The sequence below is a fragment of the Eptatretus burgeri genome, chromosome 4, assembly GCF_056783735.1.
Source record: "Eptatretus burgeri isolate ZD-2024b chromosome 4, Ebu_testis_v1, whole genome shotgun sequence".
Lineage (NCBI taxonomy): Eukaryota > Metazoa > Chordata > Myxini > Myxiniformes > Myxinidae > Eptatretus > Eptatretus burgeri.
The window spans coordinates 42806756-42818998 of NC_140964.1; the positions used below are offsets into that span (position 1 = coordinate 42806756).

Here is a 12243-nt window from a genome sequence, read left to right on the forward strand (position 1 = left end):
CGCCACGTGTATGTAGTTGTTGTAGTTTTATTTTCCATTTACGTGTAAAGATTTCATTTCACTCGTAATTACAGTATATAACATTAGATGCCAGTTAATATCTGAATTAATTATCTTCCCGTAATTTGGTCGCAACCAGAAACGAAAGTGGAATATGACAAGATAAATACGTCACGAACGTGTGCGCTGTGATTGGCTGTTTGATGACTTCAACGCACATGAGACATCGCAAGATGACGTTCGTTTTTAAGGAATTATCGTGAAATGAAAGCAAACACAACTTGAATTTCGACATTATTCAGGAATTATTAAAGTATAATATATAGCAACACATACTTTAAAACAATGACTGTGAAATTGGATAATTTAAAAAGCGCCATTACAGTCAAACAGTAGGTTGTGCACAAAAGACTGAAAAATAATCCTTTAAATTCATACTCTGGTTTCTCTTCAATTCGTATAAATCTTTCGCCTTTTACTAAAGATTTCCGTGGAGAGGAACATTCATGAGTCTGAATATTTTTTGATGCCCTGTATTTATACGGGGCGATGTATAAACAAAAGAAAGAGTAAGTTCATTTAAATCAGGTTTGTGAGAAGTTTGTTGTTGAGTACCAATCCCTTGAGATTCTGATCGAGTGGTAAAATCTTTGTGAGCAACCAGACAATAGGGGGTACGACACGTGACACGTGCAGGAGAGAATGTAGATTGTTGTCTCACAAAGGGTTTGAGAACAATGCGAGCTCAAACGTTTGTCCGTTTAAATTCCGACACCACCGATGATGGACGGACGTTGTTTTCACACTTATTCGTCAGTCTGTGATATGAGTGGAGTATCTCGAAAACGTTACGGACGGACAGGTTGGGGTGAGTGACGAGGATGAATTAATTCGATTTGTATTGGGTGAAAATCTGAATACTATAATTACCCTCGTTGAAGGAGAGGTTATTACATTCGGGTCTCTGTCCGTTTGTTCACACAGAACTTTTGTGATTTGTTCCACAACCGCTTTCTCGGATCGAAACGAAATTTTCACCATTGATGTGGGTTACTCATGCAGAATGTTTTAATGATAATTGTGACGTCATTGTTCACGTTGTGTGGCAGCCATATTGGAAAAACTTTGAACCTCTTGTTCTCTGAAACTGCACCAAGGAAAAACTTGAATATTGTCGCATAGCAAGTACTCCTCGTGGGGAATGAGTGATTTTTTTTATGCCATCAAAAGAACCCATAGCAAAATAATTCTGGCTGCCAGACCATGCATCCGATCAAGTTAAAATTTAAAACACCAGTACGGGCCCGTAGGTGAGTGCCAGTATGTGCAGCCCTCTCTTGCCCCCCTCTCTCTCCCCCCTAGTCTCGCCATTCCTCTCTCCCCCCTCCTCTCTTGCCCCCACTCTCATCCCCCTCTCCCGTCCTCCTCTCTCTCCCCCTCTCTTACATTGTGATGCCTCCTCTCTCTCACCTCCCCCTCTCTCCATCCCCTCTCTCGTCTCCCTCTCTCACCCCTCCTCTCTCTGTAAAAGTATTCACAAATGTCTACCAAACAACAATTAATTCAAACCTTTGGAAAAAACAGCTTTCAAACCCTGGGGAAACAGCTGTTTCCCTTGGGAAAATTCAAACCTTTGGATTAATTGATAATTTGAACAATTAATTCGAACCTTGGGAAAAAACAGCTTTCAAACCTTGGGAAACACTTGGGAAACAGCTGAAACAGATAAGAACGATATCAAACCTTGAAAAGGCACATACTCAGGTCCCCAGCGTCGATTGTGACGTCATACCAAACGAAGAAGAAGAATTGAGACGTCAATCGTGCAAAAAAAAAATATTAATTGTGACGTCATTCGTGATGTCATAGCACCGTGTCCTGTCATTGGTCGACAGATAAATGGCTGTAACTTGGGAACCGCTCGTCCGATTGATATTAAACCTTGAAAAGGCGCATCCGCAGGGCCCCAGCAATATTCCTGGCAAGTTTCAATCAGATCGGACCGTCAATCGTGCAAAAATCTTTTTAAAATTGTGACGTCATAGCACCGTGTCTTGTCATTGGTTGACAGATAAATGGCCGTATCTTGGGAACCGCTTATCCGATTAATATCAAACCTTGAAAAGGCACATCCGCGGGTCCCCAGCAATATTCCTGGAAAGTTTCAATCAGATCGGAAAGTTTCAATCGGACCGGCGGTCGTCGAGAAACAGCGGTTGCAGACAGACACACACACACACACACACACACACACACACACACACACACACACACACACACACACACACACACACACATTGTTGGAATTATAGATAGAGGTATTCCCCATCACCACTAGATTTTAAATGTGAAGTTTCATGTCGATTGATTAAGCAGTTCCAAAGAAAACATTTTTTTTTTGTATACCTTGTCGAGGCTCGTGTGAGAGCGAACACACAACACACAGCAAAGGGGGCATGAGACAAGAGGGGCGGGAGTGGGAAGGACAAAACTGGGAAACAGAGAAGTTAAGAGATCTGTGGAAGGGAGAGGGATGGGACGGGGAACATTGGTAATAGAAGATGGACATTACAGGGACTTTCAGGAAGGAAAGCAGGGAATTTGAAGGAAGTGGATTATCGGGGGGTAGAAAAGATTGAGGATTAGGGGGGAAGATAAGAGGTGGTGGTGAACAGCTGTATTAAAGACCTGGAGGGAAGAATGGGAATGAATAGAGTGAGGGAGTTTATTCCAAAGGCGGGGAAAAAGAGGAATGAAAGAGTGAAGGTGAGCAGTGATTCGTGATTTTGATAGTTTTACCAGAAGGGGGTTGTTGGCGGACCTTGAGCGCCCTGAGGAAATATGGTGGGGAGAAATCACAGAGAGAGCAGGGTGGGAGGGGGGGGGCAAGGCTGGAGAGGAGACGGTAGAAGACAGAAAGACCACTGACCATCCTGCGGTGAGAGAGTGAGAGGCCCAAAGACTCAGCCTCATTGCGGGAGATGCCAGTGATCCTTCATGCCTTGGTTTCCACAGCGTGAAGCCGAGAAAGGTGGGAGGCAGGAGCACCAGCCCAGAGGGGAGAGCAGTACTCCATTTCATATATTTCTTCAATCCAATATAGCGTACCCTAGTTATGTCATAATTGGATATGTAGAACCACATCCAACGAGTATAAAATTTTTTTTAGGGTCATCAAGGGATAAAATGGTCCACAGCAAAAAAAATTAATGACGTCATCAGTCACGTGATTTGGCAGCCGTATTGTTGAAAAAAAACAAGTTAAAAAAAACCTTATTCTTTGAAGTGGCTGAACAGATTGAGGCGAAACTTTACACGACTGCCTGTCCATGAGGAACATAAGATTCACACATATGATGTCATTGGTCACATGGTTTGGCAGCCATTTTGGATTTACTCTAAAACCTTTACAAAAAATTTCTCCTGAACGGCTGGACAAATTGAGGGGAAACTTCACGTAAGTGTTCTCCAAGCCATGGGTGTACAAGAGTGTTAATGAATAATTGATAGGACACATGGTTTGGCAACCATATTAGATTGAAGAAAAATATTAAATAATGTTTTCTCAGGAACTGCTTAATCAATCGAAGTAAAACTTCACATTTATGGGCTCGTCATGATGGGGAATAGATGTTTTAAATTTCAACCTGATCGGACAAATGGTCTGTAAGACAGAATTATTTAATTTTTTGATATGGGTTCTTTTTGATTAAAATTTTTTTTTTTAATAAGGCTCACTTGGCTGTGCCTGGATGGGTTTGAGGGTGGAGTAGTAGCAGCTGAAATGTGAGTCCCATCCAGGTTCCTCCTGATGACGTCATCTTTGCTTTTTTTTCTTGTTTGGGTTCCTTCTGATGACTCCAATGCAGGACTGTACCTATTTGGTCTTCCACTTGATTTGAATTGAATTTATTTTAATTCCATTCTGAAACCAATTGAAGAATGAATAATAATAAAAAAAACGTCATGGATCAGAGCCAGGTGTCAAATCAAAGCGGGATGTCTTGATACCCGGTCATCACTGCTAGCAGTTTTCAAGTGGCAGTTACAATTATGTCTCATTAATTATGTGACACACCAGTACACAAATGCTACACAAAATACACCACCCAAAAGCAGCCCTGGCGAGGGACTGCAATCTCTGATTGCTCTTTTTCTTGTTTTTTATCTTGCCAAAATGAAGTTTTTGCAAGATATGTTAGTCAGCTTGTATGTTTTTTTTTTTGTTTGTTTTTTGTTTGTTTGTCTGTAATCACGTATAAAAAATTCTGCAGAGCACAGTTATCATCGGAAATTTTTGTAACTTCGCATATCAGAGGCCTATAGAGGTCCCTTTCAGTGCACAAAATTTTGAAGGTCAAAGGTCAAGGTCACTTTGGCGCAAATCAGGGGAGTCGACGAAACCCTTATTTTTTTCAGTAATTTTGATCGGATCGTCTTCAAACTTCATGGGAATATAGTTCATGGTCTGGAGCTCAGCTGATTAATTTTTGGTGTCGATTGGCCTTGACCTTCATATGTTTTTTTTTATTTTTTTTGTCTGTAATCACGTATAAATCACTCTGCAGAGCACAGTTGTCATTGGAAATTTTTGTAACTTCGCATATCAGAGGCCTATAGAGGTCCCTTTCAGTGCACAAAATTTTGAACGTCAAGGTCAAAGGTCAAGGTCACTTTGTCGCAAATCAGGGGAGTCGACGAAACCCTTATTTTTTGAGTAATTTTTAATCGGATCGTCTTCAAACTTCATGCGAAAAAAGTTCATGGTCTGGCGCTCAGCTGATTGATTTTTGGTGGCGATTGGCCTTGACCTTCATGGTTAGCGCCAAAGGTCAAACATATTTGACCCCAAGGTCAAATTTTCAAGTTTTAGGAACCATATCGTGTAGTACCTCAAATTGAACACCTCGATGAGTGCTTTCTAGATATGTCAAGCTTGAGACATTATGACGTCATTTGGTGACGTTATGAGGCAAACGCATATTTTTCATGGTTACTCTGTAGAACGATTCTCCTCGGAATCTCTCGTCAGCAGATATTCCTCAAGGAGTCGCTCCTCGTGGATAGCAGCTCTGTTCACCTCAGTGTGACCTTAAAGAAGTCACACGTGGTCACCTTTTGGCTAGATACGGGTCACCCTAAGGGTGACATTGGTTTATTCAGTGATTCTTCACCCTTGAGAAATGGGGCCAAAAACGTTAGATGGCATGATATCTCAGAAAGTTATAGAAAGGTTATGATAAAACTAGGTGGATGAGTTGGTGAGGTGACAAGAACAAGCAGATTGGATTTTAGTCCAGGTGCAGATCCAGATCCGGCTTATCAATGGGGTAGAAAACAGAAACTGTCAGCCTGGTGAAGGTATATGCTCTACCGAGTGCCGTTCTAGTTTTAAACGGCATTTCACCACTGAAATGAATGAGTAACAGTGTAACACTACCTGGACGATAAACAGTTGTTTATACTTAGGAGTACATGAACAATTACTAAATAATACCCTAATAAATAACCAAACGAAATTATTAATTATTTGTTGCTTACAGAGTACCCACCAAGCAGGTGGGTTAAGTTTGCACATTACTTGCTTAAACTAGATGCTATTCATAGAATACTTACCCCGCACACTCATAGAATACTTACCCCGCACACTCATAGAATACTTACCCCGCACACTCACAGAATACTTACCCCGCACACTCACAGAATACTTACCCCGCACACTCACAGAATACTTACCCCACACACTCATAGAATACTTATCCCACACACTCATATAATACTTACCCCGCACACTCATAGAATACTTACCCCACACACTCACAGAATACTTACCCTGCATACTTACCCCCGTCTTGGGATGGACGGTGCAAGCCAACTCTTCTGGCGGCAAATATGTAATTAAAAAAAAAAAATTCAAATCAAATGTTTTCATCCACAGTCTCATGGAGTACTGCTCTCCTCTCTGGGCTAGTGCTCCAGCCTCTCAACATTCTCGGCTACACGCTGTGGAAACCAAGGCATTTAGGATCATTGGTATCCCCCACGATGAAGCTGAGTCTGGGTCTCTCACCGGAAGCAGGTCCGTGGTCTTTCTGTCTTCCACCATCTCCTCTCTGGCCTCGACCCCCTGCTCTGTCTGTCATATGCTTACCTGCTCTGTGATGCCCCCCTGCTCTGTGAGCGAAATTGACCCCCCCCCATATTTATGCAGGGTGCTCAAGGTCCCCCAGCAACCCTCTTCTGGTAAGCTCACCTTCACTCTTGCATTCCTCTTTTTTCCTGCCTTTGGTACAAACTCCCACACTCTCTTCAATTGCACTCTTCCCTCCAGGTCTTCAAAACAGCTATTCACCACCATCTCTTATCATCCCCCATCCAAAACCACAATCTTTTTTTTTACCCCTGTTAATCCACTTCAAACCCACCTCCTTCAAATTGCCTGCTTTCCTTCCTGAAAGTCCCTGTAGTATCCATCTTGTTAATCCTGTGTAGCCCACCCCATCCCTCTCCCTTCCACAGATCTCCTCATGTCTCTGTTCCACACTGTTTTTTTTCCTTCCCTCTCCCTCCCCTCATCTCCTGCTCCCCTTATTATACTGTTGCGAATTCGCGCCCGTCGGCGTACTCGAAACTCGAATCTCGGCCACGTAACTCGAATCTCGGCATGTCGCCCACCGGACGGACAATTCAGTCGTAACCCTCCGAGAACTATCGCCCGGAGCCAGTCACAGGTGGGGGTTTAACCTCACCACGATCGTGCCAATTGCCCACCCGCGCAGAATAGGGTTGCTTGCCAAATTCGACCTATCTAAGTACCTGCGCGAGTGGTCGACCGGGCGATCGTACCATGCCACAGGCCAACTCCGGACACGAACCGCTTAAGCGGTTCGTTCCATATTACAGGGATAACCGAGCGGAGTTATCGTCGGCCTTGACGGTTCTGATTAATTACTGGGCGTTTTAAACCCACTACGAATCTCTTACGCGATGCAGGATGGAGAGTCAATAAAAAGAAGGAGACGAAGCAGATTGGGAACAGTTCAACAAGCAAGCATTTTATTTACACACACACAGACACAAAGCAAGCACGTATCCACAGCCATACAATTATGCAACAAAAGCAAATGCAGAGTTAAAACCCAATAAGACCGACACACGGCAACACTTAAAACAATACGACTTGACGGACGGCGCCACCACAAGCATTTACACAAAAAGCAAAGGAAAAAGAAAAGAAGTCGTGACTTCCCTGCGCGTGGCTGGTGAGTCTCTCTCCCACGACCATCAGCGTGGTCGCGCCTGGCCCCGACCTCACTCGCGGCCGGCGAACCCTCTCCGGCACTCCTCGTCCGGACGCGCAGGTCCACCTCACAACCGGCGCTCCCGCGTCTCCCGTCCGTGCCTCCGTTCACAGGCCGCTCGCCAAGCCGCGAGCGCAGGACCTCTTCCCCCGACAAGACAAGCAGACAGGAAGCCTCGAAGACAACTCCACTTCGGAGACAGGAAGCCTCGAAGACAACTTCTCTCTTAGGAGACAGGAAGCCTCGAAAAACCGACTCAACTTCACTCTTAAGGTCCGTGCTGTCTGCCTTTTGTAGTGCGGGGCTCCGCCCCTCACTCCGCCCCATTTTCGGCCCCACCTCCCTTCAAGCTTCTTGGAGAAGCCTCTCGAAGGGGGGCGTGCCCTCTCGCTATCCCTCCGCCCCGCCCGTGCGGGGGCCGGCGAGTCATTTTTGGCTCAGGGCCAGAGAATTATTCCCCCCAAAAAGAGGCCCCCACCTTTTCTCACCTTTGACCCCCGGCTCGGATCGCACTTCCACCACACCGAGCGAGAAGAATTTCGACGGGAGAAGCAGGCGGGAAAAACCCCCGAGCATCGTTATTGGTTTTTGTTTGTTCCTCCGCGGAGATCGTAACCGCACGGGGCCTATTAAATGGCGAGTGGCGAAGATGTGGTAGCGTAGATGGCGGAGGTGGCGTGGTTGTAATGTGGTTTGCGCTGTGGTGGGGATGGCGTGGTTGTTGAGATGCTGTTTGTTTGAAATAAAAGATAGAACAAAAATGGCTAACTCAAAGCGTCACAGCCCGGATGGATCACATAAATTCCCTCTATACATCGGGTGTGGGCTAACTACACTTGGACCTATCGAGATATCTCACCTGAGGACTCTTTATGGTGTAATGCGAATTTCCACAACTGTAACAATACGCTCTGTGTGTTAGCTCTCATACGAGCCTCGACATTGTATATATATTTTAAAAAATCAAAGGGAAGACCAAATGAAATACATATTGTTGCGGGCCGGGCGTCGGCCGCGAGCACGACCGCGAGATGGAGCTGCAGGATCGGCTCGACCGATCGCCCGGAATTCAGATGGTACCTTTTCAGAAAACTACGGGTCCCTTTCGGACCAAAGTTCGCCAATAGACAGACCGCGTGGGGTAGGGTCGATTGCCAATTCAATTTACCTAAATACCCACGTGGTCCAACCTACCGGGGAAATTAACCCTCTACGGCACCCATACGGAACGAGCCACTTAGCGTACTCGAACCGTGTGCGATCCGAGCGGTTTGATCGCCGAGATCCGTCGGTCCCGAATATCCCGTTACAACGGCAACGGCCTGGCTAATTTCCCAACACGTAGCATGCTAAGTAAATGAAGGAATAGACACGAACGAGCTGAAACATTGAACAATCGGGGTATTTATTCACAATGGGGGGGGGGGGATGAGGGGAGCACATAAGGGCAGAGTTAAACCGAATATTAATAAATGCACGTATATACAGGCAAAAAGCACTTATACAATTCACTACTTAGCAGACGGGCCCACGGACACACACCCAAAGAATCGGACCGAATGGTCTTTATACGGATCTCCAGCCCGGAGGACAGTCGGGCTGAAGACCAGGGTCTGTCTTGGACCTGTCCACCTCGTGTGGTCTTCGCGTCGACCCGGGCACCAGCGAGAGGCGAGCCGAACCCGGACACCGGTGAGCGACCCTTGCGGTTCTTGCGGGGGGATGGTGTCCCTCAAGCTCGCCCGTTCGCCGAGAGGCACGGCACCCAATCCTTGCGGTCCTTGTCGGGGACTGGTGTCACTCGAGCTCTCGATCGTGAGGAGGAGGACAAAGACAACGACGACCAAGACCAGCAGCCCAGGCTCCAGACCAGCCCAGACCGATTGACTCGCTCCCTTTTTATGCGCTCCGGCACGGCTCGACCCCTCCCCCACTCGGCGCGCTACCCAGCGCATCGGTGGGTGGAGGTATGACCCGTCCCCCACTGAGCACGCGGAGAATCCGGGAGCAGAGGGCTGTTGTTGTTCTCTGCAGAGCTGTCGTAATCCGTTGCTGTCGTTGTTGCTGTCATTGCTGATGGTGTTACAAATAAAAGGAAACCCTGACTATCAAAATAACTCCACAGCGCATGAACATTTATTTACCCATTAGACAAGGGAAAAGGGAGCTATCTATCCACATTTACTTATCGATATAATTGAGCTATAGGACCTGTATGTTGAGTGCAGTAAACTTCCAAATTCGTAACACTATTGCATTGGAGTCATCAGAAGGAAACCGAACAAGCAAAAAGCAAAGATGAAGTCATCAGGAGGAACCTAGATAGGATTTGGGTTTCAGATGCTACTCTACTCTCAAACCGATCCAGGCACAACCATGGGAGCCTTATTCAAAAATAATGCAGATTCCAAAAGTTCAATAATTCTGGCTGCCAGACCATGCGTCCGATCAGGTTGAAATATAAAACATATATTCCCCATCACTACTAGATCATAATTTTGAAGTTTCACGTCGATTGATGCAGTGGTTCAAGAGAAGGAATTTTTAAAAGATTTTCACTCAATCCAGTATGGCTGCCGAACCATGTGACCTATCAATTATTCATGAACAACCTGGTATCCCCAAGGTTTGACAAACGTGTGTCAAGTTTCCCCTCAATCTGTACAGCTGTTCTTGAGACAACGATTATACAAGGTTTTAGGGTAAATCCAGCTGCCAAACCATGTGACATATGATGTGGATCTTCACCAAAATCTAAATCAATTTGTCCTCGTCACACACGCACAATCTGCCCACCAAATTCATCTGAATCCGTCCACAACTTTTTGAGATTTCTTGCACACAAACAAAAACAAACAAACAGACAGACAGGGGTGAAAACCTCCTCCATCCACCCAGTGCTGCATTAACCATTAGGCAGACAAGGCATGTGCCTTAGGGCCAGCCAAAAATTTGGGCCAAAAATTATTTTCACATTAAATATTTCTTTTTTTGTATTTAATATTTTGTTCTTGAATCAGTTCATATTTTGTCTGGGGTCCATTTCCATGAGCCCGAGATCTAATTTAAATTTTTCAGGCCATTCTCTAAAATTTCAAAATGTGCCTTAGGGCCAGCCGAGGCTTAATCCGACACTGCATCCACCTTCGGTGACCAAGATAATAAAGTGGACTGCTGAAACAATAAAGATTAAAGCAATTTTGTGTTACGTGTCATATTTATGATATACATGAGAATGAAATTTAATCAGTTGTGTAGATTCCACTGAAAATAAACAACCCAAGAAGTTGTACTTGCTTTGCCAAACAGAAGAGCTATCTCCCGATTCAAAAGTGTGAACTATAAGGGTATTTAAAATAGGACTTGGAATTTAGTTGAACAAACACAGAGTTAGGTATGTGGATTCATCATTTGAGGGAACTTACCTTTACGTGCCAATACCATAACCACGAGATTCCTGCATTCATGCATACATGCCAATTATCATATCAAGAAAGTGGCGAATGAGATAAAGACGGTGGACAATAATAAATGTCAGGTCAACAAAAAAACCCCCCACTAAAAAGCCTGTCAAGGTCATATGATTTGAAGCTTTATAGTGATAAACAAAAGTTCTGGTCAAATTTGAATCATGGATTTTACGAACTAAAAATTGATGAGTACGTTTACCAAGCAATAGTCCTTTACCGGAGCAAAATTACATAACGAACAGGAAACATTCGAAAGATCGGCTGCATCTCGTTTCTCACTGTGGGGAATAAGGTTGTATCATCGGTCTGGCTAACACAGACAATCTGCGCCGGAGGTCTAATAAAGACCTCCGCAAATGACCAAAATGGCGTTTAAATTCACCATGTTCAGTATTAACTATTTAACAAGTTACGATCCCACAAGGATCGTTCAAATAAAGCCGAGACTGGCGGCTGCGAAGGCAGGAAGGCAGAAAGGCAGGCATGGGGTATATTTAAACGAATATGGGGACAAAGATGGATAAGACACTCATAAACAGTAGAAGGAACGAATCAAGCGGTCGACCAACACAGACACTCAACTTGTGCACAAGAGAAATAACCCTGCTAATGGTGCTAACAATGCAGGATTCATACCACAAAGGGGAACAGAACAGGCAAGGACTTGTGCAGGTACAAGCTGATTATGACTGCAGGCCGGAGTGGTACAGGGCGAAATGCGGATCAAGGTGGAAGAGAAGAGGATGGCTCGATGGTGTCGAGAGAGAGACAGAGACAGACAGACAGACAGACAGACAGACAGACAGACAGAGAGAGAGAGACAGACACAGAGAGAGAGACCGTGACCTGCAGCTATTGGCCAAAATGGCCCTGGAGAATCCCCCTAATAGTGATCCCTTTCACCATGATCCTTGCTGGTACTGAAGCAGCAGATTAGAGAAGGACCAGACCCCACAGGGCATCTAATAAATAAATGTATTTTTCAGTGTGTGTGTGCTACTGGGCCAATTGCCACCAAACTTGGCATATGGACCAAGTTCAACTTTGTGGTAAATATGAGCTACTTGGTTTCATCTGTAGTTGCAGGGGTTTGGAAGGGAAGGTTGATGAAAATTCTCCACGTAAATGTGTATTGTGTAGCGCCACCCGGTGGTGATTGCAGAGGGTATTACAAGTCAGCAGTGGAGATGACTTGCATTTTTGCAATGCATACGTACCCAGAGAGTGGGAAACCCCAAAGTCAACCTTCACTAATCAAGGGAAGCAGGGGAAAGGGGGGTGGCATTCCGGAGGAAGGGGAAGGGGTGGGTGGAATTCCGGAGGGAGGGGGAGTGGTGGGAGGAGGGAGTGGAAGGAGTGGTGTGGGAGTCCAGAGGGAGGGGGTGGGGTGAGGGAGGGGAAGGGATTGGAAGGACAATTCCATGCATCCCTGCTAGGAAGCAATAAGAATGACACAGCTCAGTGCCAATGAC

The 12243-nt window shown here is 45.3% G+C and overlaps 1 non-coding gene across 1 annotated transcript; it reads left to right on the plus strand.

Moving 5' to 3' along the window:
* Positions 1 to 434: 434 nt before the first annotated feature.
* Positions 435 to 549, plus strand: LOC147027906 (U5 spliceosomal RNA). The gene has a single exon (XR_015057870.1). It is a non-coding gene; the product is annotated as a U5 spliceosomal RNA (small nuclear RNA).
* The last annotated feature ends 11694 nt before the right edge of the window (positions 550 to 12243 follow it).